The following is a 13,864-nucleotide window of genomic DNA, read 5'->3' on the forward strand; positions in this document are numbered from 1 at the left end:
AGTTTGAACAGGTCCTAGGGGCTCCTTTCTGCTCGCTAGACTGGATGCTGCTCATTTGTGAATCATTCAATAAAGTCAATCATACCTTTAAAACGTCTGCATTTGAATTTTGATTTTTAGTAATATGAAGCAGAGGCTTTGAGAATCCTCCTAGGAGAGCCGCAGCCTTAACACCTCTTGAGTACTGACCAGTTGATTTCGGATGACTTCTTAAGACGCTGGAAGAAAAGCTACAGGAAAGAATGGGAGTGAGTCAGTGTTGCCAAGTGTAACACACATGTCTTGGGAATAATTGCCAGCTTATTAGTAGTGTTGCAGAAAAATGTGTTACAGCTCAGTTGTGACAGCAACCTGGATCCTGGTAAGAGACCAAGCAGCACTCAGAGAATTGGAGAACTCAGGTTTACTATGCCAGCAGGCCCAGAAAGGTTAACACTCCAAGTTCTGGACCCTTTTTGTGGGTTTACACAGGCCTTTATAGGCTGCCAGTTTTACACTTGCAAACCATATGCAAATAAAGTATAACAAGTTGACCAACCAGGAACAAGCTTTGTAGAAATAGGCCAATCAGGAGTGAGAGAAATAACCAATCAGGAGTGAGCTCCATGCAAATGAAGTACTACAAATGGACCAATCAGAAGTTAGGGAAGTGGACCAATCAGAAGTGAGAGTAATAACCAATCAAGAGTGAAGGAAATAACCAATCAGAAGTGAGCTCAGGGAACCAATAGAATTTTAGGGGTAAGTAAGCCGTTTCAGAGGCAAAAAGTGAGATAGAGAGTCTGGGCCAGGGACCCTGATGGTTCCTGCAGGAGAGTAGCAGCCCTGCTTGGGGGTCCTGCAGGTCTTTTTATGGGGCTTCCCACCTCATTAGCACTGCCTTAAAGACATCACACAGTCAGCAGTGCAGTAGCCCGGCTTCTCTCTGAGTTAAGGTGTGTGTGTTAAGCAGACAACACCAAAGAAGCCTATGAGATTAAAAGTGTGGGGTGAATGCTGTTTCCTCCCTCCGAAAATTCCCGTCTGCCCTTTACCTCCTTCAGTGTAAACTCGCGTAACACGGCTGTTTATTTTCAGTGTAGACATCAATACAGTCACATCTGCGACCGTGACATCCCTCGCTTTAACCCTGGGGACAGAAGAGTACTTAAAATGAGTGTCCTTTCATTTTGTGCCTGTTTATTTGCTTTTGGATTTGTAGTCTCCTTGTCTGCACGGTGCAACATTCAGTGTGCTTTTTAGAGCGTTGTTAGTTATCAAGGCCCTACATGGTGGTTTCTGTATTTAACATCTTCCCCGCGTTGTTTTACGTTTTTGTGGGGAAGGCTTGTTTCTTCTAATGTTAACAAATTTTACCATTTTTATCCTAGGATCAAGAATGGTAAAAAGTATAATTTTTAGTTTCCTATCAGAGTCTGTGTTGATTAGGAAGTAGCAACCGTAAATACAGGTATTCAGAACATCACTTCTGGAATTAATTCACCTTGGAAGTGAACGCATGAACGTAGTTGAATACGAGTGGGGGTCCGGCCCCCAGCCTGGGATTTTTAACTGGGTCTGGGCTTTTGAGCACGGGAGGGACTAGGAGGAAGTAACACCTTGTAGAAAGAAATGTTCATCCTTCCTTCAAGTCAGTATCAGAGTTAACATCCCCTCAGGTGAGCTGGTCGTTTTTATGAACGTTAGTGAAATTATATGCAAGTAAAAGGTTTATATATGCATGTTATAAATACATAATATAAATACAGAATAATCACACCAAAGCCAGGAGTTTTTTTGTTTGTTTGTTTTTGTTTTCCCCCTTGAAAACCTTGAAACCCTTTCCCTTGAAAATGATTATCATGTCAGTAAATGTGACCGTTTGAAATGCTGCGCAGGGATGTGTGAAGGGCGGGCTACTCAGTCTAATCTGACTGCAGTCCTCGGTGTTCTGCACATGAGCGGTTCATTCGCGCTAAGGAGCCCCTGCTTTAGAGGGAACTTGGGTGGAACGTGGATGGAGGGCTCGCCCAGAGCAGGCCTGTGCCAGGCAGGCGGCGTGTTACTGCGATCCGTGTCCCTCTGAGCTCAGCTTACGTGTGGTTTCCCCGGGAGGCCTCCCCGCTGCCTGCCGTCTGACACCGGCCCCACGGCTCTCTCCGCCCCGCCGCTCTGTTCACCGCAGCATTAGCCGTACCAGTATCTCCTGGTCAGTTTGCTTGATTTTATCCCCACCTGCTAGCATTCGAACAGCCTTTCCTGCTCCGCCTATCAAAGGTCAGAACTAAAACAACCTAGTGATCAGTTTGCGGTCGTTTATCCAGGTGGGTTGAGGGTACGGAGCCTCAGCAGCTCTGGGTCCTCCTTCTGAGGCCAAAGGTGAGGTTTATAGAGGTCGGAAAGGGCAACCTGGAAGCAGGGCCTGATTGGCTAGGAGGTGGGGGTCTCCTTACAAAGCCGGCAGGTCCCGTTTTCTAGGGTGAGTGGAGGACTGTGATTGGTGGGTATTTGGTTTCCTTGGCAGGTGTTTCCCGTAAGTGCAGGCGGGTTTAGGTTTAGATTTAAGATGTGGACCAGGCCCCTGGGGTGGCCTCCATTTTACGGGTCCCCCTATACACCTTAACTTTATCACCCCAGAGTCTTAGAATGTGAGTTTGTGAGAGCAGGCATTTGTCGTATCTGCTGCTGTGTCCTAGAGCCTAGAACAGGAACTTACACGTAGGAGTCACTCTGTAAATGGAGTTAACAAGTCAGTGACTTAACAATGGGACCCTCTGAACATTGGGAGAATATATGCACTCACGTTTTAAAAAGGAGAAATTCCAATAGTACCTATAGAGTGGATCCTGGTGATAGAAAACATTTGCACCTTTTGTTCGGGTTCAAAGGAAGGAGGAGGAGAAGAGTGTTCTAGAAGCGGCGGCCTGGACTCCTCCCAGTACTGGAAGCATGTGCACTTGTGAGTGAGCCGTCCTGCCTGGCAGTTCCCCATGTGGAGTTGGGGTGAAGGGGGCCGAAAAATGCTCTCCTGAGAAGCCTGCGGCAGGTGAGATACCCGGACTGTCTGAACCCCAGGAGCAGGGCTGTGACTCTGGAAGTCCAGAGATAAGGAAGAACACTGTTGTATGAAGACACGGGGGGAACCAAAGGGCTGAGTCCTGTTGGCTGACTCAGAAGGCACGGGGCTCACTCTTCACATAATCTGATCGCTTATAATACAGTTTTTCTTACAGATTTACCTTCAGAGTTAAAATACTACTAGCCTTCTAACAGCTATTTAATTTAATCTATTAACTTAACATGATTTATTTAAAATTTTCAGCCATTGATATTTCAGTTTTGAATGTAATACCCCATCATCATTTGTTACTTTAATACTGATACTGCAAAATGTGAAAGTTAATTTACTGAAATTTAATCACAGTAAATTGGGAGTGTGTGAAAATACCCGTCAACACTCTTGTTAACTGAAAAGCTGCAGTAACTCAGATGACACTAGAGGCCTTAACCACACATCACTCGTGCCTTCGAAATCAAACAAGTTTAAGGAGCTGTTGACTTTGGCTCTCAATTTGGCTGAACTTACGAAGAAAACTCTCACTAGTCATTATACATCGTTCTTGTTCTCAAAATTAACCCCGTTACCCAATCTTCCACGCAAGCAAAGAAGGCAGAAATGACCTGGAGTTACAGATTTCCAAATAACCTTTATAAACAGACAGGGATCTCTGCAAACATGTATGAGTTTCAGTGTTCTTCTTGGAATTACTCATCAGAAAGAAAATGGTGTTATAAAACCCTCTTAATTTTGATATTCCTGAATAGCACCCTTTTATATAAAAGTACTCAACAAGTTCTTATTTAATTTGCATGAATTTCTTTTTTTAACGTAAATACAAATCTTAAGTATATTTGACATGACAAATGGCACTAAATAAAGCTTATAATTGCAAACAAATTGGGTTCTCTATGTGCAGCCCTTGAAATAAGAAATGACATTTAACAGAATTGTATCTTAATCCTTTGGTTGGTTTTAGATGTCATGAAAACAGCACAGAGGCTAGATTTGATTCCAAGGCCCAGCCGTGGCTCCATGAGTGTGTGGCGTACATTCATCTGATCTCTCCCCGGGTGCAGAGGGCTGCTAGGTGATTCACAAACTATGTTTTTTTTTTTCTTTCTCTAAATTATTTTTTAAAATAAGAGGATCTACTTTAATTTAATCTATTAGTGGAAATAAAATTATAAAAGATTTTTGCATGTCTAGAGGTTTTTCTATTTTATGAGAAGCTTTTCATACCTACGAATAGGTCCCCTAATGCCACGTTTAAATGGATGGCTCTCCAATCAAGGGTAAGATTTTACTTAAATAATTGCATTTAAGTGTATGCAAAAGCATGCTTGGTTAGTTCCTGATTCCTCCTGTTGTAAACAATAGTCAGTGCTTACTTTTTTACTCATAGGATATCTACCAAAATACCTAAAAATCTTTGTGCTGTATGGGGTGGTGGGGCTTGGGGGAGTGGTGGTCGGTGCTGGTTTGTTTTCCTTTCAGCACAGACTTCACTTCCATTCTTGGTTCTCCTGCCTTCCTCTTCTCAGCTGTCTCTTCTCTTTTTTCCCCATATACTTTTTTTTTTTTAATTGAAGTATAGTCAGTTTACAATGTGTCAATTTCTGGTGTGCAGCCTAATGTCTCAGACATACATATACATACACATATTCATTTTCATGTTATTTTTTCATTATAGGTTACTACAGGGTATTGAATAGAGTTCCCCGTGCTGTACAGAAGGAATTTGTTGTTTATCTATTTTGTATATAATAGTTAGTATCTGCAAATCTCAAACTCCCAATTTATCCCTTCCCACCCCTTTCCCCCTGGTAACCATAGGATTGTTTACTATGTCTGTGAATCTGTTTTTGTTTTATAGATAAATTCATTAGTGTCTTCTTTTTTCTTTTCTTTTTTTTTTAGATTCCACGTATAAGTGATATCATATGGTATTTTTCTTTCTCTTTCTGGCTTACTTCACTTAGAATGATGATCTCCAGGTCCATCCGTGTTGCTGCAAATGGCATTATTTTTATTCTTTTTTATGAGCGAGTAGTATTCCATTGTATAAATATGCCACAGCTTCTTTATCCAGTCATGTTCCCCCATATACTTTTAATTATAACTTCCAGACCTTTCTGACTTACTGGGAACTTTCCTTAAAACAGTAAGTCCTCAATCCTAAAATTTGTAGGGAGGAGAGCCCAGTGTGGAAAGTTGTAGGGTGAGGCCTTCATGAGAAGCCAGAAGATAAAAGAATCAACGTTATACCCATCGTCTGCAGGAAGAGAAAGATTCAGTGACTTGGGAAGAGTCACAATGTGAGTAGAAATTTTCAGCCTAGTAAGTAATATTCTAAAGGATATTCAGCTCATATGGCAACTCTTAATTTTGCACCAGAAACATTCTCAGGTGAAATTTTAATTTATGATGATTTGGTAATTTTGGTCCCATATAACTTTCTTAGGTGGAGTATTCTAATGCAGTTCAACATTTTGTGATATTTTTCCTCAGTGCTGCCTTCCTAGCAGTTTTACTACATTAAGAATGATGCAACAGAAAAAGCAGATTATTTGAAAGGTTCTGGCACTATCTCTAGAAGAATACTGTGTCTTAATAAATATAAATATCAAATTAAATAAATATAAATATAATATAAATATATAAATATATAATTTTTTTATATTGATCTAGTGTAAGAATCTAATATTCTTATACAACTATAAGCCAGAATATGTTGAAAGAAAGCCAAAAAGATGAATAAACCTAGAACTCTGAAAATGTCCTAATGCAGCCTTTTAAAAATCTAACCTATTAAAACATGCAGGGGGAGGGGCAGAGAGAACATGGTCATCTTCAATATAAGAAGAGATTGCTAGAGCAGATGTCATTGCCCGGAAGCATTTAGCAATGCCAAAAATGCTCCTGTTGAGGGGGAGGTTGTAGCTCAGTGGTAGAGTGTGCTTAGCATGCACGAGGTCCTGGGTTCAATCTCCAGTCCTGCCGTTTAATGAATAAATAATAAAATCAGTTACCTCCCTGTCCCCCCCCAAAAATAAATAAAATAAAAATTTAAAAATAATCAATAGAAACTTTTTTAAATGCTACTGTTGATTACAATTTAGCCTCTTTCACAGAATGACTCGTCTTAAAATGAACAGCCCAAGATGTAAGAGGAGAAAGAACGCCTTCCTACCCACCGAGACCTATGTGCAGGGGAGGAACCAGGTAGGGTAATAAAACAGGGAGTGAAGGCAAAGATTTTTTTCATATGTCGTCATCTGGCAACAAACATCTAAGGCCACGAGCCCTGTTAATCTTTACAAAGATCAAGGTGTTGCTGATAGTAAAACTGAATCACGTGGTTCCCTCTGACGGGGTGACATTAGGACAGGCGTGTGTGGGAATCTGGTCACTTAACTGGCATCTCCACCAGAGGGCGTGCGGGCCCTGGGAAAGAGTCTCACCAGGACTTCCCCGCCTTAGCTGGTCGGCTGTTTGTTTATTTACTGCGGTATAGTTGACTTACACTGTTACGTTGGTTTCAGGTGGGCAACATAGTGATTCGATATTTTAATAAAAACAAAGACAGGATGAAAGTCAGTTGTTAACATAAGAACCAGGAATTACCCAGACGTCACTACCCTTCAGCACTGCTTTTTTTCTGACCTTTTGCAGGATAGATAAGGAGTACTTGTCTAATATAATTAGTGTTTTTAGAAATGTAACCAAGATATTAAAAGTGTCAGTGAATGAGGCCTTGGGGTTTTCAGTAGGATCTTCCTACAAAGCATCACCCAGATGTCCATCACTTTGGCATCTGAGCGTTCTCCCTGGAAAGCATTTAAAATGCCCCCCAAGGGTCTCACCTCTCTCAGTGAGGCAATCTCCATTATCGTGCACTGCCACAAAGTGACCCCTTAACTCTCTTTCGCATGTGTTCCGTTTTGTTTGTTTTTTTACGCCATGTCACATCCCCTCCTGTTTTCTGTGGCTGAGTTCTAATAACTCAGATTTCAATTCTGAATTCTTATGTCTGCAGTCACCAGCTCTCACCATCATGAATCCTACTTTGATTGCTACCTTTCCCTCTTACGGAGATGTGCGTGCGCCTTTACAACCAGCGAGCACACTGGCAGAGATGTGAGCGGCAGAACCATACAATGGAGATGGAGAGAATTGGCATTAGAGGCGGACGTCCTAAATTCCCCATCGTGCCTCCCCCGCCAGCCAGCTCTGCAGGTCCCAATGTCCTCGTCTCCAGAAGCAGGAGATTAGAACATGGTCCTTCAGTTCCTAATTCTATGATTTTCTACAAAATGAATCACTGACCAGTATAACATGCCTACAGATGTTATGATGGAGGTAAGGACAGACAAATGATATAACTTGATGGAAACCAGTAAGTAAATACAGAGAAAATATGACTTGGGCTGTTTCTTCTCTTCCTTTTAAGTTGCTTTTTTGGGACTGTTGACTGGTAAGGGACTTTTTATTAAAAACATTTTAGTCTACAAATATCTGTGGAATAGCTGGTAAAGGATAGCATTACCTGATGGTTAACATTAAAGGCAGTGGACATTTTGCAGGCCAGTACAGTTCTCTGAGGCCTAATGTTTCATAGCCTCTTTAAAACATTATGTTAGCATCTAACTGCACAGACCTATTCAGCGAAAATTATGGTGACTTCATAGGACACTAGTCAGCCTTTTGAAAAATGTCTAGTACAATAATGGTGTGGAAAAAAAATGTGTGATAAGAAAAAAGTCAAGTTAGAGTTGCCATAGGGTTACAGTTTACTGAGGGGGAGAAAAAACTGCTTACCATTTCTATTTCTAGCCCAAATCTTGGCCTCTAATATTCTTCCTGACTGAAAATAGCCAGAGCCCCTGGAAGGAATGGCTGACTCCGGGTCTGGAAAAGGGAAATAGACAACAAGCCCCAGTTATCTGGGGACTCACAGTAAAGATGCTCTCAAAGACCCGTGGGGTCATGTCAGAAAAACACAAAGGCCAGGCTGACGTGGTTCCCACTGTCCTAATTGGGCCCCATTTGAGCCTTAAGATCATAGTTAACTGAAATCCACTGGGTCTGTGAAAATTCATGTTTGAGTCACTGTCACCTCTTTGTCACCACTTGAGGTAGCCCTTAAGTTGGCTCCTTGCCTTGAAAATTTTATGCATTTACCCTGCCTTTCCAGGAAGACCTCTGTTTCTAGTAACCAGTAGCCCAGATGGTAAGTGAACGCTGTACTTTACAGAAGTATTCCAGCTAATAGTTGTCGATGGTGATGGAAATACAAAAACACCATTTTGTAGTCCCTGAGGAAATTACACACTCAGACAAGGATTATGAATTGGTATTAAAATTAGTAGATGATGGATAGATGGATGGGGACATGAAATTTGTGTGTGGTTTGCCAGAGTAACATCAAAATAGATTGCAGCCATCACAAGGAGGACATCTTTACAGTAGAGGAAAAGAGGCTAAAGTTGTACAATATGAAGAGTAATGCCACCATCACACTACCTCATTGACCAAACGTAGCGCCACCTGTCGTGGTGAAACAACCAGGTGCTGCACGTGCCCCAGAGGACGGCCCCGGGGTGTGCACATCGCCCGTGATGTGTTCTCCGCTGAAACGTGTGACCTGAATCTGCCAAGCCTTCAGAGGCCACTTTCATTCTACAGGAAACATGCAGAAGGATGAGTTAAAAGCTGCCACAATTCAGACAAAGCCAGACAAAGTGAGACAAATCCAGGTGGTGCGGCATTTTACAGGACAGATCAGTGTCATGAAAAGAAGAGACTCTTCCGGATTAAAGGAGGGGTAGAGGGTACCAGTAGACCAGTGCAGCTTGGACTAGACCCTGATTTGGATTAGACCAGCTTCACGTGATATTTTGAGGGAAACTTGTGAAATGTGAACTTGGTACATTGAAAATTATATTTTGTGAAATTAGTTGTTTTTAGTGATTTAGGAAAAAAATTTTTTTTGCTGTGTCCTCAAGTCTTCCAAAACTGTGAATGTTCATTAATACAAAAATGTTGATGGTGGTGGAGTGTAGACATGAGACACTCCTGGGCTTGACCCCTGGCTCAGCATTTACCGGCGGGTCAAGACGCTGAAAGTGTAACTTAGTTACCTCTGAGGCTTGCCCTCCCTTTCATAGGCAACGGGAATTACAGGAGCCAGTGCAGTTTGACAACTAAGTTCTGAGCTTTGCCCGTTAACCTCCTGCTGCTCGACCTGTGCTTCTGTTCTGCATTTCTTTAAGTCTCTTCTTTGTTCCTCAATGTTTTAAGCTTCCCCTTGATTTCATTCTTATTTCCACTCATGATTCTTTTGTTCTGTCTGTGTACTGTGAGTGCTCAGGGTGAAAACACGCCTTGTCACCTCTGTGCCACTGAGGACTTCAGCTGCATAATTACCCACTTCTCTTAGGGCTTTTGTCGCGAAAAAGTTCAACAGTCCCCACCACTTTGTCACTTTGTGACTCTTCGTTTGGGACACTAGCTTTTTTCTCATTGACTCTTCATAATCCTGCCATGATAAGGTCTTCTTCAACCTCCTCTTCCTAGACTAAATCCAGCGTCTTCCTTGTGATCTGTAATGTTCCACTTCTACAGTTGCTGGTGACGAACGTCTGACCTCATCCGTGTTAACTGATGTGTAGCTGGCTTTCTCACTTTCCCAGTAATTCACTGAACTTGCTCATTTGATTGCAGCCTACTTGTCACTCTCCCCAACTTGTCCCTCATTTGCTCGTCATGGATTCCTTCATATAGTTACATCATGTTTACTTTCCAACTCCTACAATTTCTGTCAAGAGAACAGAAACATTCTATTTTCTGGAACAAATTCACCCAGAAAAATTGACTCTGCTGAAGAACCATTGTTGAAAGATACAGTGAAAATGATGATACAGCAAAGGTCCTTCATCCCTTTCAAATCTCCTACTTATTTCCTTAAGGATCTGAAAATACAGATCAATAAAGAGTTAGAGTCACTAATATATGGTGAACCGAGCTTTTTAGACCATAAGTCAGCAGAAGTCCTCCCTGCCCCCAGGGTAAGAAAGTCTGCTTTTCAGCATTTCTTGGGGGGCCATGTCACCTGTGTGCAGCCTGATGAGATGAACCTGGCCCTGGAGTCAAATGTCAGTTTAACCCCTGAGTGGCCCTGGAAAAGTGACTCAAAACTCTCATCTATAAAGTTAAATAGAAGCTAATATATTCCCCAGGGTGAGAAAATTAAAAATTGTGTAAAGATACTTACATATTTGTTAATTAGCCCCTGCCCAATGGGAGGGGAGAGAGAGAGAGAGAGATACCAGTAAACAAAGTACTTCTACCCGAAGCAGCTGTGGCTTCCTTTCCCCCCAATTTCTAGAGGCGGTTGGTGCTAACTTCCATTCCGCGTCCCATGAAGTCAAAAGCCCCTTCCCAGCGATCCTCCGCACTCACTTCCTTTTCGTGAACATCCTTACCCCCAGCTCCTTACTTCTGTCCAGCTAGTCGGGTTTATGAACAGTAGCCCCGCTGCCCCTCTGTTCCGCATTGACACGGATGTCCACCTGACACACTCTGGTTTCCCCACCCACCCAGCCTTCCCCCAAAAGCAGAGCTCCGCAAAAACAAAATCCCTCACTCAAGACCTTTCTTTGGCAGCTGATGCTGGTAAAAGGAGATTGCAGGGGAAGGAGGATGAACTGTGACAGCAGTGTACACACAACTTCAGTCGAACACTCAACGTTCTATTTTCAGAACTCCTTCCTCCGTCCCTCCCGCGGGTTCTCTTTGGCCACCTGCTCCGTGCCGCTTCCCCAGGCGTAGAGCGCCGCAGCAGCCCTGGGCCCCTGTTTGGAGGTGAGTACTCCCTGGAGCTCCAAGTTCTGGCTCTATTAAGTGGAGCCAATGACATCTTTTCTGTCTCTAATCCTAAACTCAGCCCCTCAGCCAAACCCATGGAGGCCTTCAGTAGAAAAAGGTGGGAGTTCATTCCATCGGATTTGCCTTCCTTAAAGGTTGTGGACAGCGTGGTCTTCACATGTGACATAATGGTTCGGGTTAGCACGAAAGTGTGGCTATAGTATCTAAGTTAATTTTTTTTTAAATGCCATTTACCTAGAGTTCATAGACCTAAGAATAGAGAGCTATGTCAGTGTAAACGTAAGAAGTGGAGCACACAAAGGGTCAAGGCTACTTGCAAGGGCAGTTTGGTTTCAGTGTTTCCAAATAGCTGTAGTCCTTAAAAAAAAAAAAAAAAAAAAGACCTTAATAAATACTGTTCAAGGTCTTCGCTTATCAGTAAATGGCCTTGATCTTGGCTTTTGGGTTCAGAGTGGAGCAGGCTCTGTATATAACCCCCTGGCTCCTGCGGACCTTGGAGGCTTTCCAGCCTGAATTCAGTAGCAGTGCTTGCTGCCTGGAAGCTTTCTAACAGACACAAATGCGCCCTCCAGCTCTCCTGGGATTCCTTTGTCCTTAATAGATGTAATCATGAGTTTAACTACCGCTTTGTGTCAACCTGTTATTTATAGGTTTTGAAAAGTGTGCCATTTCAAAGTGAATCAAAACAAAGAGGGGAAAATAATACTGAATCAGTGAACACATCTCAACAGAACCAACTTTGGGTCATCCTGCTTTATTTGAGATAGGTATTTTTCAAACACATCCAGCACCTAGCATGGGGTCAACATAAGGTGAACCCAAGGTGAACTGGAGGCTGGCATGTGGAGAAGGTTCTTGTTGTCTTTCTTTGTGCTTCAGTTCAGCCACCATCAAGAACAGCATCTCCCATGATTTCAGATGCTTGAACCATTCTTCCAGTTACGTTTTCAGAAATATAACATCATGGCAGTGGCCTCATTGGATTAGATGTCCAAAAGTGTTTATTTCTCATATGTCTGTCTTTCCTATGGGTTTCCTATAGAGGCAGCATGGCTTAGAGGGGAGAAAATGATTATAACCTGAATCCTAGTCTTTATTCCCCCACTTACCACCAGTGGGGCCTTAAACAAACTACTTGACTCCTACAAAATGTTACACAGCATAGTAAATGATCATGCTCCGACCGTCTATTGATCTGAAGTCTCCTTGCCTTGCTCACTACCGTCTGTGACATAGGAATTACTCCTTTCAGTTGTCCAAAACCTTGTTTACATCTTAAGGGATCTGTGCTTTTTAAATAATTTGGAATTTGATGAAAAATAAAGTCACTCTGTTGGTAACTGTCCTGAGCTTACATGCATCTCCCAAAACTCTTCTGACACTTGATCATCATAATCACCAGCCCGGAGAACCCAGACAAAGGGCTCTGCACAGAGACGGTGGTCAGGATCAGCGGGAGGACACCCACACGCTTCAGGGCAGAGTCCTTACAGCTCCTGCCCTGAGGATCCGTCTTTGCTGAGGATCAGTCACTGTCATATTTCTTTTTTCCAAATTAGTGGTCTTACTGCCGTTATCCAAGCCCTGCCTCCGCGCATCCTCAGCCGGACACAGCACAGCAGAACCACTCTGTGGTCTCCTCCTCTACCCATCCCTGAGGGTGCAAGTCTGTGTCCTTGACTCCTGGCCCCATTTCCGCCCCCGACCTCCCTCCCCACCTCTGCTCCTGCTGGGGACTCCTCCCTTCTTGTCTTAACTGTTCCATCAAACCCAGCAGATGTTCCTCAGATCTTTCTTTCCTCGGGAAGAAGCCCTACACTGTTGAATCAGTGGTTTTGGGGTTGAGATACAGCTTTGGGTTCCCCAACATCTTTAGCGTGTCAGTGCTGGTCCTTAGTGGCCCAGCCTGGCTGGAGCTCCAGACATTCAGAAAGTAATAGCAGGTGCTCAGCTCAGGCCTGTCTCTGAGAGAAAAAGACCCCCACCCTCAACCAACCGTCACTAAACACCTGCCTTCCCTTCAAGCCAATAGCAGGAGGAGGTCTTTGCGTTGGGCCTGAGGGCTCCAGCTTGGACTTGGCCGTGAGTTATTTAGCTTCGCTTAGTCTCAGTTTCCTCATCTGTAAAAAGGGATAACAACAGTACAGGCCTCCCAGGATGGCCCTGAGGGTTAGACACGACAACCTGTGACCGTCTTCAGCACCACACCTAACACACGACAAGCATGCAGTAAGTTTACTGGTAGTCTTGTTACTGCTATTAGTCTTGGCTCAAAATGTTCTGTGTAATCAGGCACCTGAGATTTCAGTCTGATTTAAGAAATCTCTGAAAATCTGAACAGAATTCTTGTGTCACTTGCCATCACTAAATTTCATGAATTGCAGTAACTTCTAGGTGGTTTACGCGTCCATTCTCCTGGACACATGGGTTAGGGGATGGCGTGAAGGGGCGTAACAGCTCTGCAGTTCTCACCCTGCTAGGACCTGAAGAACACACGTTTTGGGAGACGGACGCCCATGCCTTATGTGTGACCCTCTCAGAGTTGGAGATTGGCCTCTGACTTCCCGTGTTCCTGGACTCGCCACCCGACAGGTGAATGGTGAGTGCTCGCCAGTTTTCTCTGGGGCAATGCATGTTTCCAGGCCTGGCGGGGAGACGTAGCTGCACCCTAAGGTCAACAGTGACTGGCAGAAGTATGTTTACTTTTGCTTCAGTTTTATTGGAATTCTGTAACCTTGGACTAAAATGGACCCTTCTTGAATATATTTTTTATGATGGGCAAAGTCAAGAGGTGCCCTCCCCATCCCCTGTTTTCTCCAGGAATGGAGAAGAGGGCCCGTCACAAACAGGTCGGAGCTTCTGCTCTTCCAGTTCTGAGGGTTTCGACTTGCAGGAGTTTTCACAGCGAGATGTTGGTCCCTCCGGTCCAGCACCGCC

This window comes from Camelus bactrianus, chromosome 29 (genome assembly GCF_048773025.1).
Source record: "Camelus bactrianus isolate YW-2024 breed Bactrian camel chromosome 29, ASM4877302v1, whole genome shotgun sequence".
Taxonomy (NCBI): Eukaryota; Metazoa; Chordata; class Mammalia; order Artiodactyla; family Camelidae; genus Camelus; species Camelus bactrianus.